Consider the following 18,206-nt stretch of genomic DNA (forward strand, 5'->3'; position numbering starts at 1 on the left):
TGAAAATGATCATCCATCATTCTTGAAATCTACAGTTAGTCATCAAGCACTCATTAATTGCCTCATAGTGGTTTTTACAGTAAAAGAATCTGCAGCACCAAGGAGTGTTTTGCCTTTATTGTTTATTATTTGAAACTAACAGCAGTGGTATGTACCAAAAAAGTATTATTCAAACTGAATATGAAGGTGGCAGAAAAAAGCTAGCAGTGTGTTTAATCAAAGTACTATTTATTTTATTTTACATTTATTTACCAGGAAAACCCAACTTGGAAGAAGTCAATTTTCAGAGGAGGCCTGAGGAAAAACACTCCAAATGCATGTCTTTGTAGGTTTACAATCAAAATGTAGAGTTCAGGCTCGGCAAATACGGGAATGCTGACTGTGTTTTGGCCAATTCCTGTATTGCTGACCTACAATTCTATGAGTGTTCTGTGCAGTGAATGCCACTGTGTATTCGCTCATATGTGGTTAACTTTAAGATTACAGATCATTGTACAGTGTGGATTGGGAAATTTACCCTTTTCCTCACTGTAGCATGATCTCGGCACTGGAATATATCATTTTCAGCAGGTGTGGGGGGCACAGCCCCCCATGGGGGGGTGAAGGGAGGCTTGCCCTCCTGCAAAAATGAGTAGGTAGGTAGGTTTACATGGCATGAGGTATAACAACCAACGATACTGAATATGCCAAATTTGATATCATCACTATCTTGGTTTGACATTGTCATCCAATTAATATTCTGCACGTCGATATAATGGCACAAGATTTTGATCAAATATTTTTTTTACATTCAGGAATTTGATAGCAAACCATCTTTGTAAAGCATGAGGAAACCAGAGCAAACCCACACAAATGCAAGAAGGACATACAGACTCCGCACAGAAGCCAAGAATCAAACCAGAGAACCTCTTGCTGTGAGGTGACGATGCAAACTTCTGCACCACTGTGCCATCTTTTGTATCTGTGTATTTATTTCTGATAGCACTTCTGTCAACAAGAGGTGGAGACATTATGTACATTACAGAAAACGCTGAGTAGTTACAGTGTTACAGAAAACACCAGCACTCAGTCACTATCTTACTTCATAGAGCACAGCCTGCAGCCACTGTATGTGACCCCAATATTGCAGTAGCTCTGTCACAATGCCTTACACATACAAGTTTACTGAGACATTTGTCATTGTTTCATAGCCTGCAGTCACCATATCTGACCCTGATATTGCAAGAGCTCTGTGACAAAGCCCTACACCTACAAGTTTAATGAGACTTTTGCCATTGTTACATAGCCTGCGGTCACCCCATCTGACATTGATATTGCAGGAGCTCTGATGCAAAGCCTTACACCTACAAGCTCACTGAGACTTTTTTCATTGTTTCATGGCCTGTGGTCACTACATCTGACTCTGATATTGCAGGAGCTCTGCCACAAGGTCCTTCACCTACAAGTTTACTGTGACTTTAGTCATTGTCACCTACAAGTTTACTGTGACTTTAGTCATTGTTTCATAGCTGTTGTCACTACATCTGACCATTATATTGCAGGAGCACTGTCATAAAGTCCTACACCTACAAGTTTACTGAGAATTTTGTCATTGTTTCCTAGCCTGCAGTCACTACATCTGATCTCAATATTACAGGAGCACTGTCACAAATACCTACACCAACAAGTTTACTGAGACTTTAGTCGTTTCATAGCCTGTGGTCACTACATCTGACCTCAATATTACAGGAGCTCTGTCACAAAGCTCTACACCTGCAAGCTTACTGAGACTTTGTCATTCTTTCATAGCCTGTGGTCACTACAACTGACCCTGATATTGTAGGAGCTCTGTCACAAAGCCCTACACCTACAAGTTGACTGAGACTTTTGTCATTGTTTCATAGCCTGTGTGTCACTACATATGACCCTGATATTGCAGGTCTGTCACAATGTTGTACAACTACAAGTTTCCTGAGACTTTTGTCATTGTTTCATAGCCTGCAGTCACTGCATTTGCCCCTGATATTGCTGAAGCTTTGTCACAAAGTCTACACCTACAAGTTTAATGTAATTATACTAATTGTTGCACAGCCTGTGGTCACTACATCTAACCTCAGTACTGCAAAAGCTCTGCCAAAATGCGCTACAGCTACCAGTTTACTGAGACGTTTGTCATTGTTTCATAGCTTGTGATCACTATATCTGACTCTGATATTGCTGGAGCTCTGTCACAAAGTCTACACCTACAAGTTTAATGTAATTTTGCTAATTGTTTAATAGCCCGTGGTCACTACATCTGACCTCAGTACTGCAAGAGCTCTGCCAAAAGGCGATACAGCTAGAAAGTTTAATGAGACTTTTGTCATTGTTTCATGTAAGCATATTTATTATCAAGAACCTTCCTGCATATTAACTTTAATCAGTTAAATGCATGCTTTCTCTGTAGAATAGTAAGACCCCTTACTAAGTTGGCTGCTGTCTCCTTTCGCTTGACTAGTAGACTATGTTGAATATGCCAGGCATTTTGCCTCAGGAAATGACAGAAAACCTGTTTTACTTCTACCTCTTTGGTAATTGCTTTGTCTAACACCCAGGATCACGGTGATATCACAGAACACTCATGAATAAATATTTCTTCAGTTTGTGGTCCACATGAATATTCATTGTGTTGAGACCATGAAACTTTAACAACTTAAGAAGTGAAATAATCAAAGAATAAATCCATGGAAGTAAGTCTTCAAAAGCAGGCTCCCTCTTTTTTTTTTTAGTTGCTCGTACTTAATGATGTATTAGCCGAACATTCCATTCCCATCACTTCATTCAGATATACCAGTTTTAAGAGCTGTGCATTAGAAATACAACACTGATGATTATGCTTTCCATCAGTATACCAGACACTATGTGGATGCCACTGGACAAATCAAAACACAGCTGACATTTCTTTTAATTCATAGTATTGAAAGTTGCACAAACACACTTACTTGTATCAGACTTAAAATGCACTGGTATATAAAGACAGAGCTGTGCTTGCACTGCATATATCAGTCCAAGAAAATATTGCAGTGATAATTCAATTTGTGGAGCTCAGATGTTCTGGATTGCCAAGGTATGAGTGATAATCTGATGGATTTAGGTTTATCCATCAGATTAGGAATGATTTTCATTCCATGGCTAGTACAGATCTTAGTTTTGTTAACATTTATAAATTTAAATTTGTTATTTCACAAAAGCATTTTTAGTATGCCTGACCAAAACATTACTTTATTGGTAAACATCACAAAAAAATGGCCAGAGTGCAAGCAAAACTCTTATTTAATGAAATACAGTGAAGTGTTTTCTGTTTGTAAAATAAACTTCATCAGACTAAAACAGTGTTAAACCACAACTGAACTTCTTAAATAGCATTTTATAAGCCCGCCCTACAGTACAAAGGAAATGATGTCATGAACAAAATATATATATATATATATATATATATATATATATATATATATATATATATATATATATATATATAACACACATACATAAAATAAACTAAATTCCTTCATTAATAAATAATCTAAAGACATCCTAGTTGATTATTATTAATTAAAATATTTCTTGTTATAGAAAAAATATATAAAAATATATACATAAGTAAATATAGTTATTAAATCACTACCCTAACACAGGTCAGCAATAATTAAAACCAGCTGACAAATGATCTCACCTAAGTAATGCTTTTAGCCTGAGTATACTATTGATTGCACAGTAGTCATTCAAACCTGGCCATACTTAAGAATGTAGCTTTAGTTGCCGGATTAATTCTGCTCTTTCTAAATGTGGCATCCATGGGAACCCCCAAGTTGCTCATGGACCTGTTGGATACCACAAAATTCAAATCTATGTTCACCATACTCCTGTATGTGTTTTGCAAGTGCATTTGTAAAATTCTTCTTTCTAATGGCATATAGGTGCTCATATACTCTTTCTTTTAGGGGGTTATTAGTCTTCCCTATATAATAAGCTGGACAGTGCTTACACATTGCCACATATACTAGCCCTTTTGAATTATAATTTAGTTTATCATATATATTATATTTCTGACCATTAATCTGAACATATTTACCCTCAAACATATGCTTGCATAAATTACACATTCCACATTTTTTCAAATTTGGCACAAGAGTATGTAATGGAGTTGTGACCATCAACTATAGGTCATAAAGGTGGATTGGTTACAGCCTTATGTATTTTTGGAATACCAAATATAGTCGGAATACTCGGTGAAATAATGTTCAAATAATTATAAATGTCAATAGTTATTCTGTTTTCCAAAAATATATCATCCAAAGCAATAGAGATTCTCCTATAGGCCACATTCAACTCATTTCTAGTAACTTCTTCAGACGTGTCAGTGCTAAGTATTTCATATATCCTTTTGTCATAAACATGGATGTCCACGATTACAAGCCCACCCCCTTCATCCTGCATCATGATCCTGATCCTCTGTTGCAATAAATAAGTAAGTAAATCCCTTTCCTTCATATTTTAAATTATCCTGGAAAGTACTGTTCTTCTGAGTTAGTAAGTGTCTAATATCCAACTCACATATTTTCTCAAAAAATACCAAAGCCGGATGCAGAAGTAGGTTGAAGGTACTGCTGATACTGAATTCTGCAATATCTTGACCATGTCCTTCCCTCAAACAGGATTTTAAAATTTAACTTTCTTAAGAAAAGTTTTAGATCAATGAACACTGAGGCCACATTAGCACCAGTATCTGGAACAAACGTAAGTCCCTTACTTAATATATCGACAATTCCTTCATCAATAATTGTTTCAGAGAAATTGTAAACCTTAAAATCTCCCTCTGTATTCGTAATAATAGAAGGAACATGTGCACCACCATGACTACTGTGACTAATATCAACATTACTTAAATTAATTAAAAATTCGCCCTCCTGAACCGACCCTGTGCTTGAAACCCCCCCACCTCTGATTCTTCCAGCAAGGCATGTAAAAATCCCACCTAGAACCTGGATGAAAATTGTTGCTGTTATCCCTGTTATTATTATTACTAATGTTATTACTAATATTATTATTATTATTATTGTTATTACTATTATTATTATTAGTATTATTACTAATGTTATTACTAATATTATTATTATTGTTATTATTATTATTGTTATTATTGTTATTGTTATTATTGTTATTATTGTTATTATTATTATTATTAATAATGTTATTACTAATATTATTATTGTTATTATTATTATTATTATTATTAATAATGTTATTACTAATATTATTATTATTGTTATTATTATTATTATTATTACTAATGTTATTACTAATATTATTATTATTGTTATTATTATTATTATTATTAATAATGTTATTACTATTATTATTATTATTGTTATTATTATTATTATTATTATTATTATTATGAATGTTATTACTAATATTATTATTATTGTTATTATTATTATTATTACTAATGTTATTACTAATATTATTATTATTATTGTTATTATTATTATTATTATTATTATTATTATTATTATTATTATTACAATTCCTAATTCTCTCAGATCTCCTTAATGGTGGAAATCCCTGCTCATAATCATAACTATTATTCTCATTAATAGCCTGACGCTCAGTCGGCTCATTATAGTTAATACTACTTTTATTAGTGTCATTTTGGGCATACTGCCTGCTTTGACCCGAATCAGATTTCAGATTTTATTTTTGAGTGCAAGCATCTCACAGAGATGTTTATAAGTAGTGGTTATCCTGTTAGTTTATTGCATGAAGTGTATACTGAGGTTAGCCAAAAGGAATAATGGACATTTTTCACCAATCCTAAATCAACTGGTGAACTGGGTATATATACAAAAGGAAGATAAGCATATAGATTATAATGCAACCTTCATTACAACATTTAATGTTCATTTTTATGAGATAAAAACACTAATTTAAAAGAATTGGCATTTAATCGAAGTTGAAGCACCTGTTATTAATAAATTTAAGGATGGTGTCAAAATGATAGCCAGGAGAGGCAAAAATTTAAAAACTCTTCTTGAAATGTGTAAAATAACAAAAAAACACCAAGTAAAAGGCATGAAAAAATGTGGAATGTGTAATTTATGCAAGCATATGTATGAGGGTAAATATGTTCAAATTTATGGTTAGAAATATATATGATAAACTAAATTGTAATTCAAAAGGGCTGGTATATGTGGCAATGTGTAAGCACTGTCCAGCGTATTATATAGGGAAGACTAATAAACCCCTAAAAGAAAGAGTATATGAACACCTATATGCCATTAGAAAGAAGAATTTAACAAATGCACTTGAAAAACACATACAGGAGTATGGTGAACATAGATTTAAATTTTGTGGTATCCAACAGGTCCATGAGCATACTGGGGGGGGGGGGCATTGGATGCTACATTTAGAAAGAGCAGAATTAATCTGACAACTAAAACTACATTCTTATGTATGGCCGGGTTTGAATGATTACTGTGCAATCAATAGTACACTCAGGCTTAAAGCATTACTTAGGTGAGATAATTTGAAGGTGGTTTTAATTATTGCTGACCTGTGTTAGGGTAGTGATTTAATAAGTATATTTACTTATGTATATATTTTTATATATTTTTTTCTATAACAAGAAATATTTTAATTAAAAATAATCAACTAGGATGCCTTTAGATTATTTATTAATCAAGGAATTTAGTTAATGTATTTTATGTATGTGTGTTTTTTTATATATGTATATATATATATATATATATATATATATATTATAATATATATATATTATATATATATATATATATATATATATATATATATATATATATATATATATATATATATATATATATATATATATATATATATATATATATGCAATTTATATTTTCAAAATTTAAAATTTTGTTCATGACTTAATTTCCTTTCTGCTGTAGGGCAGGCTTATAAAATGCTATTTAAGAAGTTCAGTTGTGGTTTAACACTGTTTTAGTCTGATGAAGTTTGTTATTTTACAAACAAAAAGTGCTTCATTGTATTTCATTAAATAAGAGTTTTGCTTGCACTCTGGCTTTTTTTTTTGTGATTTCTACAGTTTGGGCCGGATTCACGAAGGCTTGCAAGGAGTCTAAGAGCAGAGTAAGACTCCATGCAGCCAACATGTCTGCCGAGCGATCCAGGAACAGCCGGTAGGGGCGTGCAACAGAGCTCCTGAAATGACTCTTACACGGACAGGGCTAGGATATGCAAATTACCTCATTTGCTGCTGAAAGGTATGCAAATGTGGTAAATTTGCGATTCAGGAAACCCTAACCTGTTCGAGTAAGAGTAGTGTTATTTGCAGAAATGTACTTCGTTGACAACCTGGTACATTTCTGCAAATAGCAAAACAGAGCCATGACAGCTCCAAAAAAAGGATGCATCCAGTCGAGGAAGCATGCCAATGGCCAAAAATATGGCCATTGGCAATGTCCATCGATGCAAAAATAAAATAAATTAAAATAATTTTTTCCCCGATTGCAGATGTTTAAGTGTAGCGCAGCACCAAGCAAACGCGGTGTGCTGTAAAAACCAGAAAACCAATAATTCAAAAGCATAAATGTGGATTTTATAGTAATCCCTAATATACAATGCAAGGGAATGGCAGTCCAAAGCCAACATGGCTACCGAGTAGAGGTTGCTAAGAGGGGAAGCTCAGCCTAAGAGGTGTAACCAAGCATTAGTAGGCAATCCTATTCAAATGAGGGTAAGGATAGTGAATCCCAAGTTTACATAGCAAAAGAGCACAGTCAGTGTAGTGTAGGAGTAGGATAAAGGGTGTAACAGAGAAGAAGATAGATGACATCATAAGGGGGGTATGTCTGAGAGAAGTGAAGCTCATTGGAGTAGAGTGGCATGTGTCTGCTGTCAGATACTAATCACTGGAAGAGGTGTGTTAACAGGTACCCTAGCTAAAGGCAAGAAATTGAAGGTGTATGCCGTGAACAACACCAAAGTTTCTTGTAGAAATGCCTGCACCGTGTATGCACGTGTGTGCTCCTGTAAAACCGAGTAAGCCTGTGTGCGTGCGTGTGCACCTGTGTGCGCGTGTTTAAGCCAGAGTAAGCAAGTGTAAGGATGTTGAAACCCGTGTAAGCATGTTTGCGCTTGTGTGCGCATGTGTTAGCAAGAATAAGCAAGTTGTAGTCCGTGTAAGCATGTGTGCGCGCGTGTGAGCTGGTGTGCGCGTGTTTGCACTTGTTTGCGTGGCACTGCCCCCCTGAGGAAACAGAAAGGGAAAAGGAAGCACAACAAATAGTAGGAAGTTAACCAGGGAGTACTAGCAGAGCTAGCAGGTGAAAACAATCAGAATCAGGCAATTACACAGGCAGTACACTAGCCCATCCCAGCCCAGCACTTAAAACTCGGCAAAAAACATTCCAGTATGTTTTTCTCAGACACACTGCAACACTGCAGTAAGCTAATAGAAGTGAAAACTGAAAAAGCTTTACTGAGACAAAGAAATGTTAGGGGCTGCCATTGCTGTCATAAGGCGACATATGCAACATGCTGTGGGTGGTGACAATGCAAATGCTGCTGAGAAACCCACAGTGAGGAGACGGAGAAGAGTGCACAGGCCTAGGGTAACCTACCAGGGGCTACATGAGCTGGAGATAGTTGAGTGCTATAGAGTGGACAGAGACCTCATGCAGCAAATAGTTGAGCTGTGCAGGCCATGCCTCACACACAGAACCAACAGAGGGGAACCCATCCCAGTGGAAACCAAGGTATGTGTTGGCCTAAGAATATTAGCAACAGTTACCTTCCAGAAACAACTGGCGATATGATGGGGATTTCACAGGCATCAGCATCCAGAGTACTGCACCAGTTCCTGAATGCCATGGCAGCATATGTCGGCGATCATGTATATTTCCCCAATTCCCGTGAGGTATTGGCCAGCAATATGCGTCTCTTCCAGCAAATAGCGGAATACCCTGAGGTAGTGGGTGCAATAGACTGCATGCACATTCACATCAAATCACCAGCTGGTGAGCGGGGTAGGGTCTACTATAACCGCAAGGGTTACCCCTCCATCAACTGCCAGGTCATGTGTGATGCCCAGGGCATAATAATGAATGTGTGTCCTGGCTGCCCTGGAAGCTACTATGACTCCCATATCTGGCATCTGACACAGCTGTACCAGACATTTGCCAGTGGGGACATCCCTCATGGTCACCTAGTGGGGGATGCTGGATATGCACTCGAGCCGTAGCTGATGACACCCATCAGAAATGCACACACACCTGAACAGGAATGCCATAATGAGGCACACGCACAAACACGAAATGTAATCGAGCATGTGTTTGGGCTGCTCAAGTCACGGTTCCAGTGCCTGGACACATCTGGTGGAGCCTTGTAGTACTCACCAACTACATGTACCCAAATAGTCATGGTATGTGCTATGCTACACAATATGATCTTGCGAAAACAGCTGCAGCAGGACAGCATAGGGCCGGGCACAACAGCCCCCCACCATTGCCAAGGCCATCACAGGCAGAGCATGACTCGGAGGAGGAACAACCTGAGCCTGCCCCAGTAGGCAGAATTAGGCGTGCCCAGTATGCTTTGGCCTTGGCAAAGAGGCAACGCATAGCATATACACTGGCTCAGTAGGAATCCTGGAAATGATACCTCTCTCCAACTCACACATATAGTAAAAGGGATGCCTGACTTGACACTACCTGTTAACAAACATGTATAGGGAGTGTAAAATGTGCATCCAACATAGGCAGCCCTGCAGCAACACCTGAGGCATGATTGCTATGTGTTAAGCAATATAAAGCACTGCTAAACAGCTCTCACCACTATTTAGTATATGTAAACAAAATTGCACACACTAACTAGCACAACTACAGGCAATGTTCAGCAATATTGTGCACTGTCCGATGCCTGACTTGACACTACCTGTTAACAAACATGTATAGGGAGTGTAAAATGTGCATCCAACATAGGCAGCCCTGCAGCAACACCTGAGGCATGATTGCTATGTGTTAAGCAATATAAAGCACTGCTAAACAGCTCTCACCACTATTTAGTATATGTAAACAAAATTGCACACACTAACTAGCACAACTACAGGCAATGTTCAGCAATATTGTGCACTGTCCAGCAATGTTGGGCAACATTGAGCAATGTTGTGCAAGTCTGGTCAAATGTGGGTATAGTTCAGCAAAAGCAGGTTAACATGTTCATATTTGCTTCACTTTTCTTGAAGTAGTCTGTTCTGGCATGTATGAAAGTATGAAGCAGTGACAGTCCTCGAACCCAAGATACAGTGCACTATAGTCATAGTACGGAACCACTAAACCATGACAGTATGTCAATGGCCAGCATGTATGGAAAAATGTTGATAAGTCAGTGCTAAGTATCTCATGGAAACCTTGCTGGCATAGCGTAATCCCTGTCGAGCTAAGACACAAAGGTGAGGCCTGCAGTAATAATAGAACCTGATATTCAACACACATATAGTATAAATGTTAATATTGGTAATGTTCACACACATCAATAAATGTAGTGGACCTCAGACAGCAACATACCGCAAGGTCACACTGGGCATGCTCACACACTTGAAAATATGAGACAAATGTCAGGCAACAAAACACTGAAAGTCTGAACTGGGCATGCTCACACACTTAGGGCAAGTTTGAGTACAGCAGTGGGCCACACATATCCCTCAGTTGCATGTGTCAACCCAAGAACCTCACACTATTCACCAATCCGCCATGTCCACACAGTGGTATGACAACAGACACAATATAATATAGTGAAATCCTGTCACAATCAAATATGTTATGCAGAAACCTAGGTGGTTCATAGGAAGTGGTAAAGCAAAGAAGAAACAAAACCTGCAATCAGTACCATCACTGAACAATGTGCATCCCGAACATTAGCATAGATTCAGAGGTTGATACTAGGCTATCTGCCCTAGGGTATGTAGAAGCCTAGCCACAGTGTGTTTGTATTTTGCAACCACGCTAGATCAGTAGACTGTGCCTGTTAATAGTAGGTCACACAAAATATCTCACATATGTTCACTTCATTCTGCCTCTGTCTAGCAGGGACCCATGACATATCCCAGGACTAAACATACGATCACCCATCCACCTGTGAAGATGTCACCTGTAGGTGATCAGCGTGGGGCTGTGCATATGTGGGACTGTGATCACATTCCCGAGTGAGTGGAGCCTCTGTGATGGTAACATGCCCCTCCAGCATGTCCTATTAACATCATTGCTCATATACCTGTCCCTGGAGCATGTAGCTGTAAGGGACTTTGATATCCTCATGTGGAGCCTGTCCATCAATGCTGTGATGGACATGGCTTCAAACAAAAGGCACAGACTGCATCCAAGTAGGCAGTAAGCAACTGGGGAGAGCTGGGGTCACCATAGCCAAACTGTGCATACCATCTGTGTGAGTCCCTAGATCCACTTGGTTATGTTAATCTGTGTACATTCCAGTTGCTGCAGGTGTTGGGTAAGGTACATCTGAAATGGGGCATTGTATCCAAGCATGTGCCTGATGACTATAGGGTCACAATGACCCCACCTGATCTGGATGTAAAACCGTATGGGATAACGTTGGCTAAATAGAAGGTGTGTCCAACAACATTGGCAACATGAATGTCAAAGGTGAGAGAACTATGTATTCATGTCCCCAAATCACAAATCACACACATTGTACGTGATGTATCATCACCTATGTGGTAATGTGTGTGCACAATGTTACTACCAAAGGTGATGACTATGCATCTAAAGGAAGGTAGCTGTAGGCCATGGCTCTGGCACCAGTCATCCATCTCTGTGAGACCCTTTCTGAGGATGCTTGTGCCAGCTGTGGAGTCGATTATGGCGCACAGTTTGCAGTCATCTGCAAACATGGTCAGCCATATTCCACCTGTGTTAGCCAGTATGTCTCAGAAATATATACAGAACAAGAGAGGTCTCAGGACTGAGCCCTGTGGGATGCCACGTGTAACTGGTGTATAGTCAGACATGGCACCTGCAATACTGACCATGTGTGTGCTATCCATGATTCAGTTAGCAATCCATCTTGTGACATATGTGTAGATATTGAATCTGGTGATCTAATGTATAAAGGCCAAGTGGGGTATTGTGTAGAACTGGTGTGTGAGCTCCAGGTAGGCTGTGTGGACAACCCTGTCTATGTCTATGGACCTGTTAACTGTTTAAAGACATCAAACAGCTGCAAGAGGCAAGATATGCCCACAACAAAACCAAATTGTGTAGGATCCAGTGTCTGTAGGTTCACAATGTGTATGTGTATGTGTTCCATGATGATACACTCCATAGCATAGCAGACCAGGATAGTTAGGCATATATTGGGATAATGTCCAGGGTCCCTTGTGGCACCAGCACCGTGGAGCGGGTACACTATAGCTGTACGCCATTCCATGGGTACATATCCTGTAGTAACTGTGATATTGAACAGAGACATAATGTGAGTGTAAAGTTTGTCATGAATCTCGTGTATGCCACAGTCTGGGACACCATCTGGTCCCACTGATGCTGTATTGTCTGCTATGGAGAGGGCAGCACACACATGTTCATCTCTGATGTCAGGGAGGCTACACCCTGTTGTGAAGGACATGTGCACTGCAGGGGGGGATGGTGGGGAAACATTCCCACTGAACCTGTTGTCCAGGATGTTCACAATGTCAGTGTGTTCACTGTATCATTTGTAATTATGCAGTAACTCACAGCATATCTGTGAGTTACCACCCAGGTCTCTGACATAACTAAATAAGGCCTTGTGATTGTCCATAGTGTCTGTTGCAAGTGTCCATTAGAAGTGGGCCTTAGATGAATCAACAAGTGATCGTAGCTATACCATAGTACTGATCAGAGATGCCTTCCTGATTGTGATTGTGCTCTATAATGTAGTAGCCTCCTCCTGTCCCTGTATAGCTCAGTAATGGCCGTGGTCCAGTAGACATGTCCCATGCCTTTGGAGGAGTGAGTCTTGTAGTTATCTGGGATAGCATGATCCATACATTCCAGTAGTTGCCCATAGAATGGGCTTGCAAAGTATGAAGTGGTCTGAGCCGTAATTAAGACTGTCCCAGGGTCATTGAGGGATACCACCTCAGTTTGTACAAGTGTGACGTTTGCTCATGAGAAGTATGTCACTGAGATCACATAGGATGTGTGTGTGTATGGGATATGTATATCTAGTGAGATGAATGCATGTTCTGACCTTAACAATGACAGGTATACCTCTGTTGTGGAACATAGAGTCCCAATGTGGGTGATTATCAGGTCCCACATGTTTTAACCCCCCCTGTGTGTGTTGACCAGGTCTGCCATAGCATTTGAGTGCAACAATCCTAGTAACTGTTGTGCGAGGGTGTCAGTGCTTGAGTAGTATTCCCAGTCAATGTTTGTGTATTTGAAGTCACACAATATAATGGTGTTTGGAGAGACCTTCACATTCCCCGGCGTTCCCAGGAATAACGAGTGTTGTTCCCGAGTTTGGGAGTGTGGTCTCTAGCAGTCTACAAACTGAAATGCAGTTTTGCCCACTCTCAGTTGCACATGTACGTTCCCCAATGCTTTGTGCACTGCTACCAACCTGGAGGTGTGTGTATGAATGATGTATATGGATACCCCCCCTATTGTTGTTGTCCGGTCCAAGTTTTGTGTCTGAAAACCATGGTATGACATAAAACCTGTTAATGCTGCTGTGCTTTTGTGAGCCTGAACCAGGTGTTTGTTACTGCACATATATCGACAGATTCCATACTGATGTAAGTCCTGAGTGCATGCATTCTGAGGGTTAGACATCAGTTGTTGAGCACCATCACTCTCCGTTTCCTGTACCCTGTAACGTCTATGGCTGTGGTTATGCCTTCTGACCCTCACTTCAAACAGTCACTATGTGTGTGTCAAGAGCCTAAGGCAGTCTGTGAAAGCCTAGGGGTGACAGGTGCGTGGCGTCCATAGCGAATGTATGTGGCATGTTGAGCATGTAATCCCAGGCTGACAGACACTGGATCCCCTGTGAATGACAACAATATGTTAGGCAACTGTTAAAAGTGATCATTTCATCTGTATACTGTGACATATTACTTGGTGAGGGTAAAACGCTACACAAGGTCAGGGTCATACTGGCCTGGGCTACATGATCAGAGAGCTCCTCTATGTCTCTTGTCATGTAGTCCAGGGAGGAACGTCTGAGGGTTTACACACCAGCATGGTCAATGATGGAGCCATATTTGTACTTCAGTGGACTGACAACAGTGCATGTGTCATGGCATATCCTGGCACCCGACGCACAGCACAAAGTGACCTTCACCTTGTTCAGCCTGGTGAGTGGGATGTCATTGTGACCGACAATTACAGTCACCTAATACAAGTGTATGAGGTGTGTTGTGTAGGCCTAAGGGCAGTGACTGTGTGGCACAATGACTTTGTGAACTATGTGATATGTGTGTATGGTTGTGTGTTAGCAGTTGTTTGTGTGTCTGCTTTGGATGTCTCTGCTGCTTAGGCAGAGTATATTTAGATGCTCTAAGTATATCTTTGTGTGTCAAATGTATATGGTTTACTGTTGTCATAGGTTCCATGTGTGACTGTATTTGTGGTGTGTGTGGTTACCTTCACCACCCGATAGACTGTGCCAGTCATGGCTTGGGAGAGCTCAGCCTCCTGTCTGTCTATACAGTTGCACCTCTCACATATATCTGAGTTTGTTGGTAGGAGGACAGTGTTCCCTGTGTACATAAGGTAGTTGTAACAATGCGTCAAAATTCCAATATGCACCAGCTGGACTGGAGAGTACACACGAAACCGACCTTTGGACATGCCAGGATATAATGATGACATACACTGTCGACTGATCACAAAGGATCAGTAGTGTGTCAAGTGTGTAAAAGAGTATAACAGGGGTTTAGTGTTCAGGTTTGTAGTTGCTGTGGAAAGATAATCTGCAAAGGAGTACAGACAGAAACATTACACCTCCTTCAGCTATGTCAGAAATATTGATGTACAGTCATATATGTCCTGATTCAGGGTCAACTATACCTGAATGACAATGTTGACATCCTGTCAGACAGGCCCATACATACATACCCACCTCCCAGTGACAAAAGGCCCTAACATCATACCAGGAGATATCACATGTAGAATGTGTAAACTGGTCCTCCTAATGCCAAATAAATCCCATCACATGGATAAGATTGTTTCCCCATATTTGTCAACAGGACAAACAGACACTGCACCCGAACAGTCTGTTGAGCCTCACACTCTCTACAGGATCTTACACTGTTGAATGTGTTACAGCAACATGTGGCACACTCCACAAGTGTTGGTGCACAACACACCATGGGAACTATAGTCCTATAAGCCTACAAAGTCCGAAATGCTAGTCCATGGAGTCCATCATGATTGCAGTCAGGAACAGAGCTATTGTAAACCAACAAACACACAACCCAAACATCTGTGATATGTTAATGAGCACATCATGATCCCCAAACCTGCTAGATATCTTGCAAGGCAGCCACCCAGGACATACATCATTGACAGGAGCAACACAGGTCCCACATAGACTTTGAATAGCCCTTTACCAACATCACAGACACATGTTGTATCCACAAAACCAACAATCCGTGCATGAATATGTATTGTCATATGAAGGAATGGTAATTTGTCCACAGATAGATCACACAAGCTATGAATTGTGTATTCCTGTTCAAGATGTTCACACCTGCTGACCCACAAGGTTCATTCCTGGGATTGCATAACACTAAGTGCACACACATTACCATGTCCACTCTGATGATGTCAACAACCTACAAATATAGCATGTGAATAAAAGACACACAGTAAAGCATATAGCACATTGTGTTAATGTGTATCTCACTAGTATCATAACATAGTTAGGTAGGGGTTTGAATCCTGCAATTGCTGAGTATGTGTGTGTGTGAGATTGGCTTTGAGAGGAGTGGCCTTTTTGGAGACTGTGGAAACACATTAGGAGTGGTGAATACCTCTTTGCCAAGTGTGATGATGTCATCCTACAAATAAAGCATGGTTAATGAATGCTCCCAATAAAGCAAATAGCACGTCGTGTTAATACACATCTCACTAGTCTCATAGCATAATTAGGTAGGGATTTGAATCCTGCAAATGATATGTGTGCGTGTGAAGTTGCCTTTGAGAACAGTGGCCTTTTTGGAGACTGTGGAAACACATTAGGAGAGGTGAATACCACTTTGCCAAGTGTGATGATGTCAGTATCCCACAAATACAGCATTGGAGATTAAAGCACCCAGTAAAGCATATAGCGCGTTGTGTTAATGTGTATCTTCCTAGCATCATAACATAGTTAGGTAGGGGTTTGAATACTACAAATGCTGACTGTGTGTGGGAGTGTATGTGTGTGTGTGTAATCCTATGAAAGGAGTGGCCTTTTTTTGAGAATGTGAAAACACATTGAAAGAGGTGAATACCCCTTTTGCTGGTTTGATGATGTCAGTATCCCACAAAAATGGCAGTGGAAATGAAAACACCCAGTAAAGCATATGGCGCATAGTGGTAATGCATATGTGTCTAGTACCATGACATAGGTAGGTAGGTTTTGAATCCTGCAATTGTTGAGTGTGTGTGTGTGTGTGACACTGTTGAGCAAAGTGTTGTGTGTTTTGCTACTACTACTGTATGACATATCAGTAAAACAACAGTATGTGCATTGCACACTGCTGGTATCTGTGTGGCAAATACACATATGTACATGTGACCTAAATTGGTAACTGTGTGGACAAGACATATATGTACATGTGACCTCATTCACATCACAGGTGTGAAGCCTGCTGTCAACACAACTGCATCTGTCACCATTGACATTTTTTGCTGCTGCTGCTTCTTGGACCGTAGCTCACATATGTATGTATGTGACAAGTCCAGCCACTGTAGTGAGCTGTGCCGTAGGTCATCTGTGTCACACACACAGATGAAAGTTGTTATACAATAGTGTGTGTGGGTGTATGCCTGTGGCATATGACAGACATGCCCAAACACAACACAGTCTGTCAATAATGGCCATTCATGGTAGGTTTACAACAAACACGTGTATATGCATACAGACACCTTATTACTTATGTGATACACTGAGGGACATCAGCATAGCCTTGGGGATGTGGATATCAAAGGACAGATGAAATCACATGTGGCTGTCTGTACACATCGGTACCCCTGCTACACATTGTGTGCTACTACCAATGTGGTACAATCAGGATACTATGTGTAGCAAATGTGGATGAGTATACTGTTGTTGGATCATAGCTTCACAACATGTGTTTGTCAACAGGTATGTGTCTGTATGATACCCTCATGGAAGATAGGTGTCTAATCCAGGGAATGCTTTGTAGGCCACTGTATGCATCACCAGATGTGGATGTACATATCCCTAGTGTGTTTGCGTGTACCTAGGACGGACACAGGGAAAACAGGAGTGGTCACGGGAATGTGTGGTGGTCATTACCACTGGTAACTGGTATAGTACAAAACCAGAAAGATTCTAATGCTACTGTGTATCCTACAGCTGTGTGTCAGTTGTCAAGACATCATGTAATGATTTGTTAAAATCAGGCTGTTGAGGTTATGTACACTACCAGAATGCTAACCAATGACTGATATCAACAGTATCACCCACAGCAAAGTGTCATACCATGTCATACACACATGTGTACCCAAGTTGTGACATATGTGTAGTGACATGCATATTGGGCACCAATAAGAAATATGAAGTATTAACACTGTGTAGTACAGGGCATGTCACCCTTTACATGTGTCCACCATGCACATACATGCAAACAGTGCACCTCCACCATGTTCACAAATGTACACCTTGTAATCTGTACAGCACACATCATAGATGTTACATCCACTCAACAACACATGCTGCCAGTACCACACACATCAGCCAACTATCACATGTGTGGACAATCCATGTTTGGTATTAACACTGGTGTATACAAAACAAAGTTGATAATCACTGCTGGGATGCATCATGCCTGCTCAGATACACCTATAAGGATATCATTACCCATTACTGTTCACAACATGCTAACATTGCTACACTGCTAGTAGGTCACCCTGTGCATCAGCACCGTGTTATCCTGTTCCTGCATCAGTGTCACA

The sequence above is a fragment of the Protopterus annectens genome, chromosome 2.part1 (assembly GCF_019279795.1).
Source record: "Protopterus annectens isolate FY-2018-M chromosome 2.part1, PAN1.0, whole genome shotgun sequence".
NCBI lineage: Eukaryota > Metazoa > Chordata > Ceratodontiformes > Protopteridae > Protopterus > Protopterus annectens.